The sequence below is a fragment of the Canis lupus genome, chromosome 8 (genome assembly GCF_011100685.1).
Source record: "Canis lupus familiaris isolate Mischka breed German Shepherd chromosome 8, alternate assembly UU_Cfam_GSD_1.0, whole genome shotgun sequence".
Lineage (NCBI taxonomy): Eukaryota > Metazoa > Chordata > Mammalia > Carnivora > Canidae > Canis > Canis lupus.
Window position 1 is genome coordinate 23,119,913 of NC_049229.1, and position 27,959 is coordinate 23,147,871.

Genomic DNA, 27,959 nt, shown 5'->3' on the forward strand with positions numbered 1-27,959 from the left:
GTGATAAATTCAAAATCTGTATAAATTTAAAGCAATCTATATAAATTTGTTAGCATCAGATGGAAATCAGTAATTACTTCCTTATATGTACTGATTTTTATCTGAAACAAAAGGCATACTATAATCTCTTGTGCTATAGGAAATAAAGTATAAATCAAGAAGGGTCCCTATATTAGGCCCTATGATGTCCTTGAACTATGTACAGAGAAATTCAATTGATGTTAAAAGCATAATGGTCTGTTATGTGACAAATGCCTTTCTTTTCTTTCTTTCTTTCTTTCTTTCTTTCTTTCTTTCTTTCTTTCTTTCTTTTTCTTTCTTTCTTTTTTCTTTTTCTTTCTTCTCTTTCTTCACTTTCTTTTCAATAAGTGAAACCATTGATAAGATTGATACATTAATCTTTTCATATTATCCTCTATTGCAAAGTATGTATGTTATAAAGGAAATCTTAAAATATAAATTGACTTGAAAATAATTTTTTCAAAATGCAAAAGTGAGGAAATAATACGTTTTTTCTCTGAATTTCAGATGATGATTGTAGGTTGAGTAGACTCATTCAAGCTGATTCTTCTACTTTGAAATCTGAGTCTTCCACTTACTAACTAGGTGATCTGAACAAGTTAACAGCTCTGAGGTTGAGTTTCCCCAACTGGAGAATGGGAATGAAATTCCTTTCCTTTTAGACCTGGTAAGAAGGTTAAATGTGTTAATGTGTAGGGGATGGTAGAAGCTCAGTTCATGCATGGATGCTCCCCACCTCCCTGTTTATGGAAGGCTATCTGGTTGTTATCAAAATATGCAGTCTTCTGAGAAATATATTTGTTTGTCCAAAACAAACTAAAGATGATTATAGGTGTGAATCTTAGACTTTATCTGAATATTCAAATACTGTTTCATATTCATACTACTTATTCGAAAGTCAGAGTTCTGATGCTTCTTCCTTCTTTGAAGCAGTTACAGTTTATCAAGAGATTTTTAAAAAGATAACAGCTGGACAGGTGGTCTGCTCACGAAGAGATCCTTACATGACACATGACTTATGAAGATGCCTTCTTTACTCCCCAAATCTAGTTTGAGATTCTTGTTATGTATAGACAGCTTGTCTAATTGCCAATCTACAAGAATAAAACAATCTTACTGTCACCCTTATGACAGTTTTGAAACCAAGCCAAAAATGTTTCAAAGATGCCCAGGATAACTCTGCCAAGAACTAGGATGAAGGTCTGTCTTTTTCTTTAAATTTATTTATTTTTTCCCTTGCAGCTGACTTGGGGATCTGCAATTTACTGGTTGCCATGGAAATGAGTCACATGTGTGAGTTCCCGTGGCAAAAATGCCATCCTGTGAATGGTGAATATTCACGGTGGCACCAGGCTGGATCATCTCTGCTGAGAATAGTCCAGCTCTAAAATGACCAGAATCTTAGTAGTCATAGCTGTAGCAAAGGGCACTGTTTAAGTGAGTTAAAAAACAATTGCCTAATAAATTTTTCTACTGACTGGAATGGGCCTGGTTAGACAGTAAGTTCTCCAGTGCTGGTGTGTCATGGTACATATTTACATTTTTACCAGGACACATTGGTTTCTTTTTTCAAATAACAAATGCACTATTAATAAGAATACTGACTTGATATATTAGTATTAATTAGTTTTTACTCAGTCAAAAGTCACCTTTGCAATTTTTAAAGCAATCATGAAATAAATCTCTTTGTAATATACTTGGTTAGAAACCAATATTTGTTTAGTTTAGTTGAGCTGTCCACAGAAAACCTCACACTAAAGGAAGATTAATATGTTAAACTGTTTTCATCATCCTGTGGGTTGTTTTTCAAACTTTACAAAGAAGAGCTTTTTAAGTTTTACTTTTTAACGTATTTCTCCAATCCTCATTCTGCTCACCTGTTTTCTTACCTCTTTTACTTATTAAAATAGATAGCAGACAGTAGAATGGATGAAATAATAAGGAAATTGCCAATGGTATACATTCTGAGGATGTACATTTAGAGGTCAAGACATTAAAGAAGTCACATTTAGATATTAATTAGTATTTTTATCATGTTTTAATACACTTTGCACTTGGCTTTCTCTGATATGACTAATAAAATAGATTTATTTTAATGGCTAAGAATTTCTAGTTATAGAAACACAAGAAATTTCCTATTGCTTTGACAATTTCAAAAAAATTTTTAAACTTTACTATTTATATGTATGGCTGGAATTCCCATTCTGGTTCTGTTACAATATTTCAGATTTCAATTCAACACCTTTTCCAAGATTTATAAATCTAGATAGTTATTTTCTACTGTACTCTGACCACTTTGGATAACTATGCTTATATGCCTTATCTTTTGTATAGCATTTTCATAGGTACAACTTCTTTTAATTCACCACCCACATTGTATATGTGGTATACGTGTATGTCTATCAATATATTATCTTTCAAAGATTACATATGAACAACACAATTTTTTTCTTGTTTCTAGCTGCCTTGATCACAGAAGACCTAGAGATTCCATTTGAAGTTCATAGATTTGTCTTAAGTAAGTATGCAAGACAAGTGCTAACAGGAAAAAGGTAGATTCACTAACCCTCAAAGATAATATCCCTAATCCCCCATAGTAACATGAAAAACAACTCCATTCCCCAGCTCCCTACACTACTTAGTTTGTGCAGAAAAAAATGTCATGATGAACAATTTATAGGTTTTTGCCGATTGCATGTATATGAAACCAGAGAGTAACTGGGTAGAATCTCAGCGGAATAAGGTAGAACAGACCAAAAACAAAACTGACACTGGGAAGAGGGATAAAGGTGAGAACTTAAGGGAAATGCTAAAATGAAACCAGAGGGAAGTATTGAAGAGGGAGAGAGAAACATTACAGAGTGAGAAAAGATGTAAAAGAAAATGAACAGATTGCAGACAGAATCATTCTAGAACTGAACATATCCAAGTGTCAGGCAATACATTTCTAAAAATATATTTTGGAGTGCAGTAATTTCTTTTTAATACTGGGGTATTCTCAAGTGTAATGAAAGATGCATGAGATTGAGTGTCACTTGTACTCTTAGTGTTCATTCTTTCTGTATAGACGCAAAGGAAACCACAAGGCTGAAAAAAAAAGGTAGAAGGCAGTTTTTATAAAAGGGACAAAAAGAAACAATGTATTGGTGTTACTGGAAAATGTATTTTAGGAATACTACTCTTCCAATTTCTTAAGCATCTGTACTTTGAATTGTAGGCAGCTTTGATGACATTGTTGCCAAACATTGATTGGAAATCAAATGTCTTGCAGCCTTCAATTATATTTCTTTTTTTTTTAAAGATTTATTTATTTATTCATGAGAGACACAGACTGAGAGAGAGAGGCACAGGCACAGGCAGAGGGAGCAGCAGGCTCCCCGCAGGGAGCCCAAAATAGGACTTGATCCCAGGTTCCGAATCCTGGGATCCTGGGATCATGACCTGAGCCACCCAGGCATCCCCTTCAATTATATTTCTAAAAAAGCAGAAGAACTAAATGTTGTGACCTAGTGAGATTTATTCCAGATGTGCCAGGCTGGTTCAACATTTGAAAATTAATCAATGTAAATTGTCATATAAATTGACACAGCAAAAGCATTAGACAAAATCCAGTAGCTATTCATTAAAAAAACAAAAACAAAAACTCTCAACAAATAAAAAAATAAGGGGAAAATTCTCAATTTTCTTAAACAATCTACAAAGGATCTACATAAACATCATACTTCCTAGTAAGAAACTGGATACCTTCAAGATCAGTAAGAAAGCAAGAATGTATTCTTTCACTACTCCTATTCAGCATCTTACTGGAAGTCCTACATAGTGCAATATGACAACAAAAAGAAATGAAAAGGATAAAGATAGGAAAAGAAGAAATATAATCATCTTTATTCACAGATGATATGGTTATCTATGTAGAAAATATCAAGCAATCTACCAAAAAGCTCCTGGAACTAATAAGGAATTACTGAGAGATAGCAGTATATATGTTTATTATTATTATTATTTTGGAAAAAAATACCCTTATCTATTAGAACAGTTAAGAGTAAAAAAAATAAAAGATTTTATTTTACTTTTATTTATTCTTTCTCTGATGTTTTTTCCTATTAGAAAATGTAGATCTGAATTTCTGACTTAAGCGTTTTTCTTTTCTCTGAACTTTTAACATTTCTTTTTTGGGCAGATCTGCTGATTATGAATTCCCTCAGTTTTTGTTTGAGAAAGTTCTTATTTCTTTCTCACTTTTGAATTGAGTTCAAATGTTCTTTTACTTTCCCCTTAAGTCAAACCTTGTAATTTTTGCTGGAATCTGGACATGGTATATTGGGTAACAGAAACTAAAGTAAATAGGCCATTTGTGTGTGGTTTTATTTTAATGTGACAGCAGTTGGACTATGTTCATACTTTCTGTGGCTGTTGGTATCAGAGATTTTAAATTCCTCCAGTGTCCTTGTTTTTGTCTCCTCTGTTGTTTTTGGGTTTCCCTAAGATCTCTTTCTTAGAGTCTGAGCCTTGCAGTTCTTTCAACTCTAATTCACTATTATTATACTATTGATGTGGTAGTAAGGACTGGTGGAGAGTAGCACTCTATACTCTTATGATCAAATCTTAGTCTTTTAGTGGACTTATGTTCCTGGGGTGACTTTTACAGGTGTTTTATCTCTCCCACTTAGGTGAGACAGGAAGACTAGAGAGGGCTGAAGTAGGGTATTTCCCTTCTGCCTATGTGAGATTGGACTCCAGTAATTTTTCATTAGGGATTAAGCCTTTGTTATAGTATATTTGAAATAGATGCTTTCCCCCTTCCCATATCAAAGACATGAGATGAATATTCTTGGTTCCTCACTGTGAGAATCTGGTGGCATTCCTGGAGAGAAAATGCGTAAAAGTGTGGTGGCAGGATACAAGATTAATATACACATGTCAATTTTTTCTCTGTATACAGAAATGAACAATTGGAATCTATAAATATATTTTGAAATGTAGAAAATACCATTTATAATAAGACCAAAAATGTACTTAGGTATATATTTAACAAAATATATGTAGGATGTGTATACAGAAACCTATTAAACTGGTCAAAGAAAATTTAAATGGAGAGATTTTTTAAATTCATGGATTGGAAGCAATTCCACTGCTGGATGTGTGTTTGAAGGAAATGAAATCAGTGTCTTGAACAGATAATCTGTAGTCTTGTGTCCATTGCAGCATTATTTACAAGAGCCAACATTGGAAAGAATCTAAATAACCATTGACAGTTGAATGGATAAAGAAAATATGGTGCCTCTATATACAATGGAATATTATTAGTCATAAAAGGTGATCCTTCCATTTGTGGCAACATAGATAGACCTGGAGAGCATTGTGCTAAGTAAAATAAGTTAGGGAAAAACAAATACTATATGATCTTGGCTTATATGTGGAATCTAAAAAAACCTGAACTTTTAGAAACAGAGAACAGATTGGTGGTTGACAGAGCATGGAGATGGAGGAAATGAATGAAGGTGGTCAAAAGATAAAAACTTCCAATTATAAGATAAATAAGTTCTGGGATTTATAGCATGGTGGCTATAGCTAACAATACTGTATTGTATATTTGTAAGTGGCTGAGTAAATTTTAAAAGTTCATATCATATAAAAAACTGTCACTATATGGGTGAAAGATGTTAACTAAAGTTATTGTGGTGATCATTTTGAGATACATATATATACACACACACACACACACACACACACAAATATACACACAAGATACTCTCATATAAATATATGGTCAAGGGCAGCCCCGGTGGTGCAGCAGTTTGGCGCCGCCTGCAGCCCAGGGTGTGATCCTGGAGACCCGGGATTGAGTCCCACGTCGGGCTCCCTGCATGGAGCCTGCTTCTCCCTCTGCCTGTGTCTCTGCCTCTCTCTCTGTGCCTCTCTCTCTTTGTGTGTGTGTGTGTCTCTCATGAATAAATAAATAAAATCTTTAAAAAAAATATATGGTCAATATGTTGTACACCCTAATCTAATGCAGTGTTATATGTTAATTATATCACAATAAAACTGGAAAAAGAAGTATGTGCTTTTTTACTATAGTTAGCCGAAGTATAATTTTATATAACAGAGACACTCTGATATTGATTTCTACATCATTAGAGAACTAATAAAGTTTTAGCTCTGTGGGACCAAGACAATTAGTTTTGCTCTCCTAGGCCTGATTTCTCTTGATGTGAACTACAACGTTTAGACGTTCTCTTCTGAGTGCACCCTGAACTTCTTGAAAAGATTATCCCATTTTAAGGTAATGGTAGCAGACATTTTTACAGCATTCACCATAGGACTGTTTAATGTGTTTTAAGGTGTTAGTTAACTGACTTAATGCTCACAACAACTCTACTGGATGGTTTTTATTAATATTTCTGCCCACAAAGGTGGGAAATTATTTTTACATTCTGTAAAGGGCAAAGTAGGGCCTATGTAATGAAGTGCTAACTATAGGGTTCTCCATAAAGATATGACTCTGATTTATTGGTGTCCATATTACTAATTTACTACATTTTTAGTTTGTATATGATAGTGCTCAATGCACAGGCTTTAAGTAGCAATTATGTTCAAAAGAAAGCTTTGTTTCCTCCCAAGTGTTCAAAATAATGCCGCTTGTCTGCTTCACAGACCATTTCAAAGAATGACCAACTTCTGCTTGCCACTGTCTCTTTGCTGTCTGACCTCAGCTTTCAGTGTTCTTCAACATCCTGCTCTTTGAATGTTCTGCCCCAGCTTCTATGGAGGACAGGAATTCTAACCTGTTTCCTGTTATTGGAAGAACAACTTCTTGATTGAAGCCCAAGAGGAAAACTGATTTCTCAGGCCACCCCCACCCAGGCCAATAGACATCAGTACTCCTTAGTTGTGTCCCTGATACAGTTTTGAACTTAAAAATTTTGACTTATCTAATGAAAAGTGTTTGAACACAGATTTCTAAGATACCAAATGTTAATAAGAACCATCAAATATCTAATAATGATTTCTTTGCTTGATAAAAGATCTCCACAGGAAGGAGATTGGCAATTTAGTACGTGGCACTTTTCCCACTGAGCCAGAACTAAGCAAAACCCCAGGAATTCAACCCACCTTGGGAACAGGTATCTTTCCACTGAGAAAAAGGACAAAGGAAGTATTTATTTATGGTATTAAAACTATTTTTTTTGAAATGCTCAGGTGTTCTGGTTAAAATCCAGTTTGGATAATTACATTCTTTTCACAGAAATTCCACCTACAATTATAACTGCCAACTACAATTTTACCAACAGTTTGAATTCTAAGTGGTCGCTTTTTGACACACATTGTTTTTGAGTTCCATTTTGCAATGACTGGCCAATTGCCCGCCCCTCCTCTGTAGCTAACTAAGATGAAACACTACAGGAAAATACTTTGGGATATAATTAAATGATTTGAAATGAATGGCACTATATTAAAATGATGTAGTACTTATTACAACACAATCTGATTATGTAAACTCTCATAGATTTTGGAATCTTTCTGATGATGAATATCTTTTGACTTTTTCATTAGTGATAACTTACAAAACTTGAATTTTATGTACTATATTTTTTTGTTCTAAAAATACTTATGTTTTATGATTCTTCTTTTAAAAATGTAAGTCTATCACCTGCCTGACGAAAACATATTCATGTTGTTGATATTCATTCCATGTAGCATGACATAATATACTTGAAAGATAAAGCACTTTACATGGAAAACACAGAATACTTCACTACACATATCAAATTCCTTCCTTAAACTGAAGAATAAGTGAAAGAAAGTTTGTTTTTGTTCTCAAAGAACTTATGATTTTTAAATTGAGGGAATCAAAAATACCAGCAATTTTTCTTAAACCTAATATTCAGAAGAGATAAGTTATATCTTAAAGGTAAAAGCAGTTTTGAGAAATAATCTCATTACTGTCCCTCTGTTTCTTCTGTTCTTCTATCCTTTTGCATGCCATTCTTATCCCTAAATTTCAGAGAAACGCATTCTAAATTTCTTATTCTTTCTTCCTACCAGTCTCTTCTGCATTAGTATTCATGTTTTCCTTTCCTTACCTCGCAGCCTCCTCTAAAATTGAATGTATGTAATGAATTTCAACTTTCCATTAATGCCTAGACAATGGATAATAATCACTATTCAGATAAACCAAACTAAATCTTTTGGAAACACTGAGAACTTTAAAAAGTACAAAGCATTAGTCATTCAGTGAAACTTATTGTGTACTCATTTTAAGATAGATATTTAGAAATGTTAGATGCAATAACTTACTTTACTTTTATTTTACCAAGCCCAAGCCTGTGTCAAAGGGTGAGCTTGATCCAAATACCTTCAATCCTAGCCTAACACAATATGAAGCATCCACCACCTTTATGGGTAGTTTTTGAGTGGTAGACTTTCAAAAATGCAAATATATAATGTAATAGGAGCATGTATTAACATCTGTTTTACTTCAGTAGAATATATAAGGGGTGGGACATGTGACAGGTAAATTTTAATCAGGAAGGAGTGTTCTGGAAAACTACTCTGAGATTAGGAGTTTATCTGATGAAAGTACATGTTTGCCTAAAACCACAGTGGGGGATCTTAGCAATTTGGCTTTGAGGTGAAAGATAGCTCACACATGAGGCACAAGGTGTTAAAAGGGGAGAAGGGAGGAAGGCTATAAAATCAGAAATGTTTGGACACTGGAGATGGCAAAGATATAATTGAAGTGGATTTTGCTGCCTCAGGTTTGTCTATTTTTACAATAAAATAAGTTCTAGCAAACACCTTAGATGGCAGTGGAAAAGAATAAGTCACAGAGGGTTCCCCTCATAACTTACTGAGTTTTATAAATGAAGGAAAGCTTCATTTCTCTCAATTCTGACTCAGGGATCTTAGCTGAAAATGTTGCTTGTCTCTTTTAGGAAATATAGAGACAGGATGGAACCATACTGTATTGTTAAATACTGAAATTTTAACAAAAAAGGCAAATAAGAGATTTATTTTTTGTAATTTATAAAACATTTAAACATTCTCATTTTTTGAAGATTTTATTTATTTATTCACGAGAGACACAGAAAGACAGAGACATAGGCAGAGGGAGAATCAGGGAGCCCCATTTAGGACTGGATCCGGGACTCCATCCGGGACTCCATCTGGGACTCCAGATCACTCCCTGAGCTGAAGGCAGACGCTCAACCACTGAGCTACCCAGACATCTCTAAACATTCTCATTCTTTACATACTCTCATTATCAGTAGGATATGGCATTTAGATTGATTTTCAAGGATCATGAGTTATTTGCATTGAGCCACATATATTCCTTTCCCTTATCACTTTTAAGGACAAGATCATGCATCAACAGCAGGTAACTGATTTTCTGAGGGCAACCTTTGACATAGAAGAAAAGCAAAACTAATTGATTTGTGAAGGCATTGAACCCAAGACCTTGACCAAGTTCTGATCTATAACAAAAAGAAAGCATTGAGAAAGACAGCTATTTCAATTATTCTCATTATAGACAGTGGCTTCAAAATGTATTTTACAGAACCCACTCCATTCTCTAAAGATGATAATACCTCTCCAAACTCATAGTACAGATACTGAAAGTGCTAGTCCCCAAAGCTTTAGAAATAACTGTTTCTTTTTCTATCTAGGGAATGATTGTTCTCATTCTAATAAGTACCTGATGATTTCATTAATTTTATTAAAGGAGATGATATGATTCCTGGAAGGGATATGACTCTCTAAGTTGTGTTGACTGGTGAATTTTTTCCCACATATTTATAAGGACACATTACTATGATACTTGGTTTGAAAAAAATAATCTTCACAGATCATTTTATTTGTTTAAATGTGGATAACACTAACCTACTCAGATTAGTAGGGGGAAAAATACTGACAAGAGTGGTGTTAAATCCCTTTATATCATCTAAAAGGAGATGATAAAAAGGTGAACATTACCCTTAAATTCTAGTGGTATATTTGCTTTGGCAGAAACAGAACTAATCTTTATGCATTGATTTTATCTTAGATTATGTAAGTATGTACATCAGAATCAAAAGCTGCTTTTCATGGCTCCTCCCATTAAATTTACAGGGTATTGTCTAAATGTGTCAAACTGGTCAGATATTGCCAATTCCATCAAAGAATCTGATGAGATTCTGACCATTTGAAAGTAATTAAAACAGAGCAGTAAACACAAAGTTCTTCTACTCCCACAGCAGAATGCTACTTTTCTGAATGTAAAGTGGGTATAAAGGACAATTGTGTGGCATAGGAGAGTATGAATAGAGTTAGGAAGTCACCACTTTTATGCTCCTGCCCAGCAAGCACTGGCATCCAATAAGAGGTCATCCAATAAGAAATTACTCAGGAAGTCTTTTCATCCCTGCAGGAATATGGTTAATTATAAAAACTGAGGCTGACACTGAAAAAGGCTAAAATGTTCACTGTTTTCCGAGCAATGCCTTTGAGTGAACACAATTATCACATGAGACTTCCCACTTTACAACAATAACGTTTTAGTCTAACAACTGTCATACACACAACCTAATGCAACCTGATTCTCTAATGGACAAGTAAGTTCTCCTTCATTGCTCCCACAAATTTGACAGCTCAACATAAACAGGAATTTTATTGGAGGATTGCCATCTTGTTCAGTTACCAGACCCGTGAAACTGCTTTAACAGATTTGCAAGAAGCCTATTGATCTGCTCAGATTCATCTTCTGGAACATGCACAGCTTCTGTCTTCTCTGCCATCTTTTCTCCAATATGTCTTTGTTTCATTTTCCTGGGGGTTTCCCTTTTCCAAAAATATCCATTATAAAAATGACCTTCAATAAGTCCATTTCAGCACTTTGCCATCCATACAAAAAAATCCATTATTCATAGCTCTAAAACTCAAGGTTAAATCTTCATTAAGAAAGCCAAGCACTTCAAAGCACGGCTGCCTTACCTTTGTATTCTTGTTTATATGTTGTTTTTGTGTTTTGAAAAGATTTATAACTTTCACCTTATTTTACTTCCTTAAAATTAAAATATCCATTAAAAAATAATGTAAGTTTGACTCTAACCATCACCTTCTAGTTTCTTCATCTCCAAATACATATATATACACACACACACATACATACAGACATACAAATATCATATGAATTTTATTACATAAGCATTCATAGTAGATAAAAAGCTAGAAGACAATAAACCCTACATGCATCTAATAAGCACATGTTCGTTCTACTTGAACTGTTAGATTCAAAAGCATTTTCTTGCTCCTCAACTATTGTTTATAGTCCTCAAATGAAAAAAATTCTTGAGAAAAGGGAACTGTGTGCACTGGTGGTAGGAATATAAATTTGTGCAGCCACTATGGAAAATAGTATGGGGGTCTCTCAAAAAATTAAAAAGAGAGTTACCATATGGTCCAGCAATTCTACTGCTGATTATTTATTCAAAGTTAAATGGAATCACTATCTTGAACAGATATCTGTGTACCTATATTCATTGAAGTAGAAAAGACATGGAAACAACCTAAGTGCTCATCAATGGATTAATGGATAAAGAAAATGTGGTACATATATACACAATGTATTCAGCCGTAAAAAAGGAAATCCTACCATCTGTGACAACATGGATGGACCGTGAGGGCTTTATGCTAAGTGAAATAAGTCAGAGAAAGACAAATACTGAATGATTTCATTATATGTAGACTCTAAAAAATCTGAATTTGCAGAAACAGAACAGATTAGGAGTTGACAGAGGGGTAGGGAACAAATGGATGAAGGTGGTCAAAAGGTATAAACTTCCAATTATAAGATGAGTAAGTTCCAGAATATAATACAGTAGAGGGACTCTTAAAAGTTCTCATTGTAAGAAAAAAATTTGTGAGGAATTACTTTGATTAATCCATATTCTGGAGTCAACAATTGTTGGGTTAAAAAAAAAAACAATTGTTGGGTTATTGATTTTACAAACTTTTCCTAGCCATCCTGCTTAGCTGGAAAATCTAAGACACTAACAAAATATATACTGTTGATTGTTAGAAAACAAAAACAACCAAAAAACCAAGAAAACTTTATAATATTCTTAAAATGCCATTTCCATAAAGCTTCAATGATAACCTACCACCACCTATCTGAGATAACTGAATGTATTTTCTACTTTGAACTGTCAAATAAGTGTGTATCTCAACCATCCATCTATTCACCCATCTGTTTTCTTATTCATTCAATTCAATCCAATTCTAGTTCATGCATTGCTAGAACCATATCCAGCATTTAGGAAAACATGTACAGTCCTGGCTCTAAAAGAGCTTGTGGTCTATCACTGGGGATGGATAGCCATTCCACAAAATCAAACTTATTGTAATTATAGAATTGGACATTATTCTTTTTGTTCCTCTGCGAGAATATGAGGACATTAAGAGCAAGTACTGTGCCTTCTTCATCTCTGTATCCTTGTATAGTCTAAAATATTATTTGCACCAAACAGCTATTCAATTAAATATTAAAATTTAGAAGGCTTTGTATCTAATTCCAACCTAATTTTAATGAAAATTTTTGACTTAATGATTTTTATTCTTCCAGGACAATTGTTCTGCTTGAGAATTCTAGTTGTTAGGAAATTTTATTAGATAGAAACTGATTTGGCCTAATTTTAGCTAATGTATGAAAGATTTCTGGTGATGACTATGGACATCAGAAAAAAACCACTCAAATATAATTAAACTTCCAAAGAGTTATATTTTCTGTGGAGATTTATTTTATTTTATTTTATTTTAATTACTTTTTTTTTTTCAATTTATCTATGATAGTCATACAGAGAGAGAGAGAGAGAGAGGCAGAGACACAGGCAGAGGGAGAAGCAGGCTCCATGCACTGGGAGCCCGACGTGGGATTCAATCCCGGGTCTCCAGGATCGCGCCCTGGGCCAAAGGCAGGCGCCAAACTGCTGCGCCACCCAGGGATCCCATCTGTGGAGATTTATTAAAAAAAAAAGTAATTGTTTCATTGTAGAATACAAGTATTTATTTTTATTTTTATTTTTTTTTTAGAATACAAGTATTTATAGAGAAATTTTCTCATGAGTATCCAGCTTGATGATGAAAATTCCACAAAGCAAATATCTGGAATAAGCATTCAGAACAAGAAATTGAATTGTAAATATCTATGCAAATACAAAATCATGTGATGATTTTTATCCTAGTTGGGATCAAATGACTATCACACTGCCCTTCATAGATAATATTTTATAAGATTGTTCTAAATTTTTAAATACAATCTGCCTGAATTTCTTGGGCTATGCTCATTTTAATGCTTGTACTATTACGTAAAGTAAAAATGTGCTTCTTATAGTATGTGCTTTCCCACAAAATCAGTTGAACACTTAAATCTGTGCTGGAATCCTTTGCCCTCTTGGCCTTCTGTTACTCCTATTTTGTCAACTCTCATGACTGAGTGAGCCTGAGTCTGATTCTTTTTTCAGAGCTTTTGACTATTACTGGATCCACCACAATTTCATGCTGGGTATTCACCATGCTGAGAAATTCTTCATTTCATTTTTTGTTGACTTCTATTTTGTTACTGAAAATGACAGTTTCCAGTTGGTTTGAATTCTGCTTCAGCTCACAACTCTAACTTTTAGTAATTTATTTGTTTTGTATTTACTGAAAAGTGTGAATTCTAACTTTTACATTTTATTCTCATTTAATTTTTCTTCTAGGTGTTAATATTCAACTTGTCTGTTTTATTCCCTAATTACGCAGCAATTCTAGTTCTTTACTCAATTCTAGTTATTTTTGATGTTTTGCAGTATTCAACATTGTTATGCCTCTACAGCATGTGGATATATTGGGTACAGAATGACGTGCTCCTCTTTTCTTTCCCTCTATTCCTTCTTGCATGTTTCTCCGTCCTTGGCTTCCATCATACTTCATATATCCTGGTTTTTCTGCTAATTTTCATAGCTCTGAGGATCTATGAAAGCTCCAGGGCACAGCTCTGAGGAGGAAAAAGTGGTGCGTTTATGGACATTCTTAGGATTCACAAGGAAACCAACTATGTCCTTGGATGACATTAAGATGAAATCTAATGACTTTTGGAGAAGTTTTCTTCTGTCTTCCAAACTAAAATATCTATAAAACTTTTAAACTCTATAACACATAGTTGGTGCTTAACAAATATTTTTGGCTTAATAAATACACTGAGATTCTCTCATTTTTCTGTCTCTTCATATTCTTTTTCATTACTTCATTTATTTTTTTTTTCCTCTCTCTTTCTTCTCTATCTTAATAATATTTCTCTTTTGGCAACTTTCCCAAGATCCATAAATAGGCTTAAATCCCCTTCCTTAAATGTAAAGGCACAGAATAAATGCGTGTAGTTAAGTTTTTCAGTTGCAAAATAATGGAAACCAATTCTGGTAATTTAATTTGATTGATTGATAGGGAGTGCAAGTGGGTAGAGGGGCAGAGGCAGAGGGAGAGAGAGAATATTAAACAGGCTCCACAGCCAGTGTGGAGCCTGATGTAAGGCTGATCTGAGGACCCTGAGATCATGACCTGAGCCAAAATCAAGAGTTGGTGCTTAATCGACTGAGCCACCCAGGTCCCCCTGATTAAATATTTAAAAAATTACCTATGAGTCTCCAGAAGTCTCATAAAATCAAGGGGAATCATGGAAGGCTGGAATCTGGTTGAAAAAGACTTATTTACTACCCATAAAAAAGGAGTACAAAACATAAAACAAGTAATGTAAAATAATTTTCCTTCATACACGTAGATATAAGCTTATTTTCTTTTTTCTTTCTTTTTTCTTTTTTTGCTTCTCACTTGGAAATTTTATTGGTCAGGGAGAAAGGAGGTCAAGCAGCCCCCCAGCTTCCCACCCAGGGTGCCACAAGCTCTCACTGCTTCCTGTTGCCATTGATGGAGCGGTTCACGTGCTCTGGGGATGCCAGGAACGCCTTGAGCTTGGGCCTGGTGCTGAGGCATGCCACTCTAAGCTTACTTTCTACTCAATATTTCATACTCCATAAACAGACAACTTCAAAATCTGGCTTATAATCAACTTCCCTTTAGTTCTGTTGTGATTCTACCTTGATATTCTGCAACCTATAGCCCAAGTTGTTAAGTTTGTAATCCAAATAACTTAACGTAAAGTGGCAGAAGAAAGAAAAAAGAAAATTACACATATAAAATTATGTACTTTTAGATTAATTAATTTTCAATTACTACTTAATAAATTTTAATGATTAAATATACTAACTATAATATATTAACATATATATTTTAATCTGTATAAAATGCATATGTATATGTATATGTACATAAACATTTGACATATTGAGGGACACAAACACATTTTTCAGCTTTTACTCTTATAAATAGTCATGAAATTACAGATGCTTTTGTGATTTCTTCCTCTAACACCCTTGATGTTCTCCATGATTTCCCGAGAAATGTTTTGTGGTTTCTGGCTTATATCTTGGTAGAAAGAAGAAGCTTTTATAATAGCCTTTAGAAGAAACATGGATTCACATCAGAATCATCAGAGATGAATCTAGAATCTGGCACTTACAAGCTTTATAAACTTGGGCGTTACTTAACTTATCTGTGTTTTAATTTCTTTATACATAAAATGAAGATAATAGTAGCACAAGTTTGCTGTGAGGATTAAACAAGTGAATGCATATAAAAATTAATAACAGTGGCTGACACATTGCAAGTACTCAAGTGTTAGTGATTATTATTAGTAGTAGTAGCAGCAGCAGTAGTAGTAGTAGTAGTAGTAGTAGTAGTAGTAGTAGTAATTCTTCAAGGTTCAGGTAGCTAACGGGGATTAACAATATGAGGGGTTCAGAGTGTCACTGGCCAATAATGAAATAGTCTCAACTAAAACTTCTTTTTATTTCTTTATTTGGGGACCATTTTGACAAGTGGACCACTGTAACAATATCACTTTCTATGAATTTGTGTTGACTCAGAGTAAATGGTAAATATCTGAATGTTTTGGAGATGTTCCTTTCCTTAGTGCACTGTAACCCTAGTGAATGGGTGCAAGCTCCATCAAGAAAGGCCAGAAGAAAGATGGCAGAACATACTTTGATGTTATTTCAAGGGCCTTCCTCAAGTTATAACCTTCCCTGCATTCAAGGGGACTATAGGAGTGTAAATTGCCTTAGGTCTCAGAATTGGTTGAGGAGTCATGGCTCTCAGTTGTGTTATGGATTAGGTAGTATTTTGTTCCTAAAAAGCTCATGACCCCAAAAGTTCCTGTTGTTGAAATGTTCTGGTTACCACAGTGGCCATACTTCTTATCATAGTAGCAAGCTCACTTGGTTTCCTCTGGTTAAGTATCATTACTGGGTTCCTTTCAGTACAAAATCTTTTATATCACCTTGAAATTCTTTTCTATACTTTTATTCTATTATTATTCTCACTAAATGTCTTTTGTTTACTGTTTTATAGTGGCCATTATTTTCTTTAGGAGGCCAAATTATTTCTTCAAATTTTCTTCTGGTTTCGTATATCACTTTTAGAAATCCACCATTCCTCTGAGTCTTCATGCTCCACAATAGACTTCTTTGCTTTGCCCTTTTGTTTTATCCTTTTTGAAAAAGGAATAGTTTTTCCAGACACTGTGCTTATCAAATTGGCTTTTCTGACCACTTGAGTGGTGGTCAAATCCCCTTTTAGATCTTCAGCCAGTCATCAAGTTGATACAAATGGTATGTAGTCCAACTCCTCCTGTAAGTGAGTTTTAATTTCTTGTGGTTCTGCTGTGATGTTGACAACTGCTGAATTGGACACTCTCAGCATGAAAATGATAATCCCCAGAATGTTCTTTTAAGCCTCTTTTGATATTCGTTCCCTATCTACTAAATTAGTCGTAGGAAATGTGCATCCTGGAATGCCAAATGGTACTTCTAGTCATTTCTCCATGCTTAACCAGTTTTCTGGGAACTCTATCTCCCCTTGGACATATAAAGGGAAATATTATCTGAGGTGTGGGCACAATTCTTGATGACTTGAAAAGCTACAGCTTGGTCAGTTTCCTAGTTAGTAGAGACCCTGAGTTTCTGGTCTAGGGGCAGAAGGTGAGGCATAGCTTGTGGATTGGCATAATATAACATTTAAAAATTTGATCCTGTGAGGCTTGTAGTAGGTAATGGGAAATCCTCCTAGATTCTGACATTAAGCTGAGCATCAATCCTAATTTGAATGGATGGTGTGAATTTCCATTATTTTGGTCTTCATAGATGTTTCAGTGAGAATTTAGGAAAGGCTAAATCAGTCACATTTGCCACTTTAAACCAGAAGCCTTCATTCATTGAAATATTTGGATAAAATTTCTCAAAATATACTTCAGATACACAATTTTAAAAATTACATTAAAAAGTGTTTTGCACGGTGCCTTGGTGGTTCAGTGGTTAAGCGTCTGCTTTCAGCTCAGGTCATGATCCCAGGGTCCTGGCATTGAGCTCCAAGTCAGGCTCCCTATGCAGCAGGGAGTCTGCTTCTCCCTCTGCCCCTGCCTTTCCCCTGCTTGTTCTCTCTCTCTCAAACAAATAAATAAATAAAATCTTAAAAAAAATGTTTCACAAGGTAAGCTAGGACATTTGAGTTATATTGAAATAAAGTTAAACATATCTGTTTGAAATGAAGCTTCCCTGGGTGGCTCAGCGGTTTAGCACCTGCCTTCAGCCCAGGGTGTGATCCTGGAGTCCCAGGATCGAGTCCCACATCAGGCTCCCTGCATGGAGCCTGTTTCTCCCTCTGCCTGTGTCTCTGCCTCTCTCTCTCTCTCTCTCTCTCTCTCTGTCATGAATAAATAAATAAAATCTTTAAAAATAAAATAAAATGAAGCTTCCCAAAGCTTTCGCCATGTTAAGGTATATAGAGATGTATATAGGGAATCCCTTGGCTAGGGATAGAGTATGTATTTTTTGTTGCCCCAACTTATTTGAACACAAGTCCCTCCCACTCCTTATTTTCCATAAGTCATCTTCTGAGAATAGTGTTTTATAGAGCATATTTGGGAAAAGACAGTTAATAGGCTGTTTTTGTTTTCTGGAAGTTGCCTACATCTTACTGGAGCTCTTTACTTTGTTGTTGACTGTCCTTGAGAGGAGAGGGAGTTGAGACCAGAGGGCATGAATTCTCAGCCAGAACTTCTCTCTTCTCAGGCTTATCACTTCAAAGAGTTTGCCAGTAAGTGGAGTAAATATCTAAACAGTTCATGTCCAGCAAAAAGAAATACATTTTTTCCATTTGCAAGTAAATTTACTCCTCAGATGTTTGATTGCAATGGAAGTTCATACACATATACTTCACTTTGTATCACCTTGTTTGTGACCTCTATTAAATTTTCTCTGCTGATTTTACTCAGTTGCCAAGTCAGGATAAAATTTTGGTTGTTGAAGGAAAGGGAGTAAAATATAGATAGATTAGTATTATTGTGTTTTGTTTTCTGATTCCTTTTTTCAGAATCCTAGTAGTCTGTAATTAGCTATGACTAGACTGGGTAGGTCTGTTTCAGGAGATCTAAATTGGATCTCAGCTTTACTGCCTTTGGAGGCTGCACATCTTGAGAACCAAAAAAGATTCACTGTCTAGATTAGTATTTCTCTACTTAAACTGTACTGTGAGCTGTTAGTCTCATTAACCAAGAGTTGCAAACTTTAGGGAATACATAGGTAATAACACTTATGGTGAAAAAGGCTTTTTTAATTCTCTGACCAAGAATAATATCTGTCTAAACACACTGCCTTTTAAAACATTGTGTGAGAAACAACAAAACGGCCCTAAATCCCCTTTCCATGCCACCTCCTGCCCTTGCACACCATGGCTAAGGCCCAGAAGACACCAGTTGACAACTACTGATCTGAACACAACACAGTGAAATGGCAAGAACAGGGAGAGAGGAGATGGGTAGTAATAGCTATAAAGTATAAGGAGGAAGATGGAGGAGGTGGATGAAAATGGTAAAAGCTTACTTCACCAACTACTAGGAACTGCCAGTATTGAATGCTCAGAGTAACTGTGGACCAGTTGGATCTTGCTGAATGTGAGTCTGTAACTTTGGGAACCTGGCCAAGACTGTAGTAATCATTATATTTAAAAATATTTACCACAAGGTAGACACCATCATTGTAGTGCTAAAATGTTTTCCAAGTGCTGGTAGGTTATGTTTGAATTCTGTTTCTTAGCTCAAGCTAGTATACCTAATGTGTCAAAATCTGATGCTTTCCAGGATCTTTAACAAGATTATCAGTAGCAAATATTTTATCTGTTATTTATGTAGTAATTATAATTAATTTGTAAGCTTCCTGTGAAGGATTGTATTAGACAAGATTCTTGGTTGCAAGCAAAAATTCAAAGCAGCTTTATTTCAACTAGAACATATTTTGAAAAATACTGTGGTAGATCACAGAGTTGAGTGAAAAGCTGTAAGAACCAGGAAAGTTCTAGTAGGCTACAATTGGATTTCTACTAGAATTCCCTTTGTCATCTATCTTCTCTGATTGATGTGGGCTTGGTCCCATACTTATCTTCAACTAAGAGAGAGAAAGAGAGAGAGAGTATTAAAAAATAATGAAAAAGAGATGTAGAAAATAAAAAATTATAGATATTATATATTATTCAGTTTTAACATAGTATTGTATACATATGGCCCCTCCATAAGTATTAATTTGATTTTTTTATACCTCTTATCGAGAGAGATGCCATTCTTGAAAATGTCTCATCGAAACTTGTGTCAAATCTAGAGGAATCCTGGAAAGATGCAAGTGGTCATAGGATGACTATTTTAGTTGAGTGAATTTTGGTCTCTGGCAGTCTGAAAGCATGGCTTATGTTTTAGGTGAGAGTCATCACTGTCTGACCTGGCATTGAGTAGGATGGGTACATGGGGAAGGGATCTAGTACCTAATATCATTATGGTGCCTCCAAAGATAGTTACTAATTTCTACCTAAGTGCTTCTAGTAATAGAGGCTTCTTGTTTTAAGGAAGTGCATTTTCTTTAATAGCTATATTGTTACATTGCTTCCATATATTGAACCATATTATTATCTCTTAGATTTCTAGGGGCTTTATGTAATCAAACGTTCTTTTATGATAATCATTCTTCAATATTTGAATATTGCTCTCAAGTCCTTTGAAATAATCTCTTAAGGTCATTAACCTTCTTTTTTTTTTTGCCAACCAATCATTTGTGAATGACACTTTAAAATTTCTCCATAAGTACTTAGCAGTACACATTGAAACCTTGATAATATTTTGCCTTATTAATCCTACTTCTAAGAGTTTATCCTAGGGAAACAATTACGTATACAAAACTATCAGACTTAAGACACTTTGTGTGGAAAAAAGAAAATAATTTATAACAGTTGAAAGTTATAATGGCTTAAATGTTAAATAATAATGAGTTGGCTAAGGGAGTTTTGAAATGCTCATATGACAGAATATTATAATGCCATTAAAATACTACATAAATAGATCTATTGACAGGTGATAATATTCATTATATAAGGTTGTTTCATTTATCTCTTCCTGCATAATAAATCTCTCTAAATCTTAGTGGCTTAAAATAAAAACAATTTATTTCTTCTGATTCTGTGTGTTAGCAATCTGGGTGGTTCTACTTGTCTTGTCTAAAATCACTTACACATGTCTAATTATCTATTGGCTTACCTGGGCTAGAGAATCCAAGATGGCCTCCCTCATGAGCAGTAGTCCATGCTGTTGATTATGGTGCCTCAGTTCTCCAAGGCTCTAGATTTTACAGTGTCATGTCTACAACATTCTCTGGGTTGAAGCAGGTCACAAGACCAATCTAAATCCAAGAGATGAGGAAATAGACTATACCTCTTGATGGATAGAGCTATAAATAATTTATGTCCATGCTTGTGATCTATCACAAATAACACATAAAAGAAGCAGGTTATAAGTAGCTTGACTCAGATTTTCTAATGTTATTGAAAAACTCATAAACATAGGGATAATAGTTCTTGAATGATATATGTACAAATATAAAAAGTGAATTTTTAATGGATGATAGGATTATGGCTATTTTTTGTGGGATTTTTCTATGAGTAATATTATTATGATTATCTAATATTTTCTACAACTAATCAATTGTGTAATGAGTTTAAGAGAGTCATCTTAAAATACTATTGTTATGTTTTTTTATGTTTTTATCCCTACTCCTCTGCTCTCTCATCAGTGCTTTTAGGGTCATTTTTCTCTTCCTCAACTTAAAAAAATCTCTGCAAAAGAGGAGATTCAGATACAACTTACAGATAAAAATGGGGAGAAGAAGAGGTAGAGGGCAACTTGAAGAATGGAGAAAGAAGTGGAAGGTTTCTACAGTGGAAAAAAGAAGGAAGGTTCTTCACAGGAGCACCTGAAAAGCCCTAAATTTGGACCTTTCATGCACCTGTCATGTGTGGACAACCATCTGAGATACTTACAAATCACTTAATGAACAGTATATGGTGGAAAGAAGAGGGAAGGTCAAACTGTGCTCCCAATCAAGGGATTAGTATGTAAAAAGAATTAGAAATTTCCCTGTGAATGAGACAAAAGAGGAGGCATAGGGGCATGGGGGCATACAGCTATTTTACATATATGCTTAAATTATTAAAAAAAAGAAATCTGTACCTAGTCGTGACTCTCCAGTAATCAGATCAGAAGAAATCATTAAGATAGCTTCTATTTCTTCCTCCAACTATAGTCTTCCTGTCTAGAGGCTAATATTACTCCATAATCAATGTTAGATATAGTTTAACTGGGCATATCAAATTGCCAAATTATACTATCATCTAGTTCATTTTCCCCATCTTCAGTAAAACATCACAAAAGTGATCTTTGTTAAATGCCTTGTAGAGATTGATATGTACTCTGCTTATGGCTTTCCTTTTGTTAGATTACTAGACCTACTTAAATAGAATGAGGTTACTTGCATATCTTTTTCTTTGTTGTTTCATTCTGGGTTTCAGTGATCACCACTTCCTTTTCTAAGTGTTCACAAATCACTTTAGTGCAAATCTCTTTAGTAATTTTTATTAATCTCTTTAACAGTTCTTGCTAGAATGTTGGGAGTCATGTTAGGCTCACCAGATAGCAATGAACAAAATTATTATGTAAGTAGGAGGACCAAACTCACCTACCTGAAACAATTGCTAGTACCTATGAGTTGTCTTGGTATATAAGGTCTCCCTTTCCGTCCTGTCCTACTTCCAACTTCATGTGTTTAGGTACTCTCCATTATGTGGGCCAGCTTTAGATCCATTTCCTCTTGAAAGCCCTCTCAGCTGTTGCTAGGCAACACTGATCTCTTACTTTCAGAAATTTTGATTGCCCTTAATGTCTATACTCTCCAACTTAATATTTGATATATTTTGCAGTGCCTCATAAAGTAGGGGCAAAGTCCTTCTACTATATCTGTGTAACAAGTTTATTATACACTACAAGGGACCCACCAATAACTAGCAAACACTCATTGACTTGACTGTTAAAAATTATTGTTTTCACTTAGAAGTTTACTTTTTTCTGAAAATGTTTATCACCTTCTGAGTTCTGTAAATTCTCTCCTTTCTGATTATTCTGTACTGTCCTCTTAGCCCTTCTTGCCCTGTGTCTGCCCTGAATTTGTACTTAGAGGTCCTAGAGTTTTGCCTTAGTTTTTTCTTCTGTAAATATATTCTTTTTTTTTTGATATTGATAACTTTATGAGAGTGGAGTAATATCTCAGCAGTTGGTGATGATGTCCAACATCCATTCTGAAACTTTAAATATGATACTTTAGGATTTGAAAATTAAGTTAGCTTGCTATTTATTAATCTCAGCATTCAGGAGCTTATTGCAAACGATACCAGTGTGTATTTCAAGTGCTTACAGGCAATACTCTGAGGAAAAGCATTATTTAAATTGAAGTAGCCTGACTATGGTTGAGGTACCATTTAATGCTTACATGTTTCTTTACCAATCATATTCACTTACCTCAAATATTTAATGCATCTGTGTAGGTATGTTTTATATCGTTTGTGTGTGTGTGTGTGTTTATCTTCCTTTTTGTCCTCCTACCCACTCTTTTTTAGGCGTATGTTGTCAATACTTTGGCTGATAGCCATAGTGGCTATTGACCACCTGAAAGGTGGGTAGTCAAAATTGAGGATGTGTTTTAGGTGTAAAATACACACTGGAATTCAAACTTTTTAGTAGAAATACGTAAAATGCCTCAATAATTTGTATATTGATTACATGTTAAAATAATATTTTGATAATCAATTTAAATAGAACAAAATATATTAAAATTAATTCTACATGTTCCTTTTTACTTTTTTAATGTGTCTGTTAGAAAGCTTAAAAATTCAGATCACATCTGTGGCTCAAATTAAATTTTTGTCAGACAGTGCAATCTTAGCTTAAAAATTAGGCTAACACATTTCCTTCCTTCCTTTCTTTCCACTCTCCTTCCTTCCCTCCTTCCTTCCCTCTTTCCTTCTCCACTGTGACCAGAAACACCCTATGCATAATAGTACAATGAAAGTTAAATGGTCAAACTGGTCAGAATTTTGAAGGAAGATTATTTGAAATAATCTTATGGGGATGAAAGTGAATGTTTCCTCAATGAACAGAGGAAACTGTTCTGTTCAGACTTTTCATCTCATATTTTAAAGTAGGTCAAAAACCAACTAAATTATTTGGTCAGGATCTGCAAAGTTTATCATATTTCCCCTTCCATTTGGAAAGTTGTCTGCTTACAAAACATGTAAATCTGAACAAAATGTAGCTGAAGCTCTCAACAAATATTATTCACTACAAGTTCAAAATTATAGCTGAAGTTTCAAGGACCAATTTAAGTATAGCTATTATGAGAGATTATTTACTGGATCAAAATGTTTTATCTAGTACTGTGCTATCTGGGAGTTACACAATCCTTTTAGTGTGATCAATGATGCACATAAGTTTGCTACTTTGGACTCTGTCCATTTTCCTTAACACCAAACAAAAATAAAAGCCTTCAGCCAAAGGGAGACATAAAATAATTATAAAAATGTATCTTTTGGTCAAATATTATACCAACAAAATTCTTTCAAAATTTGTCATCTAGCAGTTCAAAAAATTGTATACTGAAATTCAGAATTGTTTTGTTTTTATGAAGAAGAATTGGTGCATTAGTATCTGATTTTACAGCTTCTAGGATAACTATTCAGCAGTGTTGAGAGAAAATAAGAACGACTGAATTTTAGCAGTCTCTGTTCAGCCTTCACTGACAATTGATCCACAACGTATAATTTTCTCCAATATGCTATACAAAAGGCCAAACCTGGGAAAAATAGGATTAATTCATCAAAGGAGCAACAAGTGGAAATATTTCTACTTCAATAATAACAAAAAACAAAAAAAGGCATTTATATTTTTTCCAACTGTTTCAAGCAAATTAGTTTAGTTTGACTGTGAACAAACATAACACCTTTTCTAATAATTTTTAGAATTATTTTCTTTAATGACATTTCCCTATCTCTTCCAAAAGAAGCTCTTGGGAACCAAAAGACATGAATACTATTTGGGGATTTTATTCTTGCCTATAACTTTTCTTTTTTTGCTAGAATATATTTTTTTAATAACCTGTTTAAAGATGAACTTCACAGTGTCCCTTTGGGACTTTGTCTGCAGACAGGGTTCTGGACTGGGTTTGTCAAATCCCAGCTCATCTATTCTCACAACTCATGGAATTAGCCATTCTAAATAACAGATACTAAAAACAAAACAAACAAACAAAAACCAATTAGTCTTATTTGCTGGGTGAAGTCAATAAAGGATTTGGTGATTTTACCCTTTTCCTCCACCATGGGTTCTCTCACTTAATGCATAGGTGGGATGATGTATCTGATGATAGATGGCAGTGTTAATGGCTCTCTTTGGTCCACTGCCCTGCTTTCTATGGGATTCAGATGAAGGTGACAGAATTGGTTTTCAGGATCTTTTCTTCCCAAAGTATGCGAAATAAGTCAATTGCTGCAGTCCTCTTCTGTGAATACTTGTTCCTTTACTCCGTGGGAGGATTTATTACTTAGGGTATATTAGAGTAAGCCAAAGTAATGAATTCAGCCCCAAATATCAGTGGTTTAATAAAACAAAGATTTTTTTTCTTGTTCACATTTTTGTCCAATGAAGATCAGTGGTGATGGTGTGGGATTCTACTCCATGCAGTTGCTCAGGGATCCACTTTGTGATATTTCCATTTCAAAATGTGGTTGGCTGTATAATTGTTACAGTAGGGGAAGAGCAAGCTGGAGAGTTGTACATTGGTTTTTAAATACTTTGACTGGAAGTGACACATCTCCTTCTGTTCATGGCCTATTGGCCAGAAGTAATCTAACAACCTGCCTAGGTAACTATAAGGTAGCTGTGGCATGTAGAGGGACACATGCATATTTGGTGAGCAATAAATATCTTGACATAATATTCTTTTCTGATCATAATATTCCCTTCTACCTTGACTTTCCTGACATCAAATATCTCCTCAAAGGAGGCTAAATTCCATCCAGTTATTGCATGAATCTCAAAAATTAGGATGATACACATTAATCTCTACATCAGGTCTTAATGTACCCCTATCAGTGTAGAGTTCTGTCAATTAAAAAGATAAGTTATCTTCCTCCCACAACCCCACCCTGAAGTAGTATAACATGGCAGGATAACTACAGTCCATACTTCCCTTTTAGAAATAGAAAAGATGGAAGACATGACAGTCACTTGTCTATAGCGATTCTGAAATCCCACCTGCAGACTCTGGGAGGGTGGGATTCCTATCCTGGGTGGAGGAGTATTCTCTGACTAGACTCAGCTCTCCTGGCACAGCTTCTTTGTCCATTGTTCTCAATAGCTTTGACTGTGCTGTTTGTGAGCTTCTTCTTTTTATCTTCTTGGGCCACTTCTGAAGTAGGCATTGAATAATATTACCTTTTGGGAGAGTGTATGGATTTTGAAGCTTAATTCCTTTCACTTGAAATTTGGGAGACTGAGTCATTTTTAAATCTCTGTCATAAGCATATAGTTTCCTTGGTGATCCACTCTCTTGAAAATTTAATAGGCTTTTATTAGAATCCAGTCAGGTACATAATCTAGTAACTAAATTGACCATTATGTTTGAGATTTACTCCCCAGATTTGCTGTCTTTCTTTGCTTTTCTTCTCTCACATACTCATCTCAAATTCCTTTTCTCTTTCTTGATGATGGATACATTGAATCCATCTAGAATAGATAGATGGCCCCACCCTTAATGTGGTTATTTCCCCTAAAGCATTTTATTTTTATTCTTTTAAAGATTTATTTATTTATTTTAGAGAGAGAGTGTGTGTGTGTGTGGGGGAAGAGCAGAGGGAGAGAGAATCTTAAGCAGACTTCCCACTAAGCATGGAGCCCAACTCGGGGCTTGATCTCATGAGATCATAACCTGAAACCAAAATCAAGAGTTAGGTGCTTAGCTGACTGAGCCACCCAGGTGCCCCTCCCCTGAAGCATTTTAATTGATTGATAAGTTTTATTCGGCATTATCTGCTCAATTTTAAACTCATTATCTATAGTTTAGGATTTGAAAGCAATTGGATTATACACTCTACAGGGTCCTTTTTTTGTTTTTGTTTTTGTTTCGGATGTTCTCTTTTCTCTTACATTTCTTCCTTCAATCAGTAAATTATTTCTTAAGAATCTTACCTTTTTCAGGTACTTACATGTCAGATTCAACCCAAAATAACCAACACACACTAATTTTCTTTTTTTTTCCAACATCTTCCTCTACAGCTCCTTGCTTAGTACTCAGTTGTCTGCTTTCCAAGTTAGGTCCTATAACTACCAAATATTTTGCCATTGCTTAGTAAAGATGGCCATATTTTTAGTCTCTGATATCAGTTTCCTTGCACCCCACTCCTGGCATGAATTCTGCATTCACTAGATAGGCTAGATTATGCTGTATTGATACATCTACACTAAAATGTCTGGTTTAACACCACACTGGTTTATTTCTTGCTCATACTGGATGTCCAGCAAAACTTCATGCCCCCATACAATGTAGTTACTAACAGACCTAGACTGACCAAGCTTCCTTCATCCTCTAATGCTACTATTTCAGTATATGATCTCATGGTTGCTTCAAAGGGAAGAGGAAGTTATCTACTGGCTCCTAAATGTAGGGGAGGTGGAAAATAAGAAAAAGAAAAGAGGTATTTGTTTAGTAGTAAACATCACGGTGGAATAAATTCAGAGGGGTTCTTACCTAGTCCAACATAGGCAGATGAAAATTATTTATGAATTAAATAAATAATTAAATTATTGTTTGATTATTATTAATAATTTAATTATTATTATTAAATTAAATAATTAAGCAATATATTACTGATAATGTGTTATCATCAACTTTATGATACCAATCATAATATATTAAATATCAAATGTATTTTATTTCTCCTTTTCTAAGAGTATATCCCTATAGCAGTATTATAGCAAAAGTTTTCCATGTGCAGTGTGATACTTGCTCTTCTTTTTTCTTATTCCCCTTTAGATGAACTATTACAAACAGAACAGTATTTTTTTTACCTTTAAAGATGGAGATGGTGGTGATAAGTAGAAGGAAGACTGCATCCTCTTCTCAGGTACTTCCTCCTCAAGATCAGGGAAATCATAACATTTACTTTTGGAAATAGTTTGAGAAGTAATATAATTCAAATTCTTTATTTTAAACTTGTGAGAAGGGAGAGACTTAAAGTGATTAAGTCACTTATCAAGTCACCCAACTAGTTTGCTGTCAGGAACTGTGAAAAGTCTAAAATTTTACCCTATTTGCAAGTTATTTAGCTTGTATTCTGCTGTTTATAGATATTGGTAGAAGACATACGGGATCCCTGGGTGGCGCAGC

At 34.6% G+C, this 27,959-nt stretch overlaps 2 long non-coding RNA genes across 3 annotated transcripts; one reads left to right on the top strand and one right to left on the bottom strand.

The window, feature by feature from the left end:
• The first annotated feature begins 534 nt into the window (after nucleotides 1-534).
• Nucleotides 535-27,959, top strand: LOC111097211. The gene is made up of 4 exons (XR_005362851.1): nucleotides 535-688; nucleotides 2,483-2,539; nucleotides 27,606-27,696; nucleotides 27,920-27,959. It is a non-coding gene; the product is annotated as an uncharacterized LOC111097211 (long non-coding RNA).
• On the bottom strand, nucleotides 19,421-22,344 carry LOC111097210. 2 transcript variants are annotated; one of them, XR_005362849.1, is made up of 4 exons: nucleotides 22,207-22,344; nucleotides 20,729-20,948; nucleotides 19,743-19,809; nucleotides 19,421-19,592 (listed from the first exon to the last, which is right to left on the bottom strand). It is a non-coding gene; the product is annotated as an uncharacterized LOC111097210 (long non-coding RNA). The 2 variants fall into 2 exon arrangements; XR_005362850.1 differs by having other exon boundaries at nucleotides 20,729-20,870; nucleotides 22,207-22,338.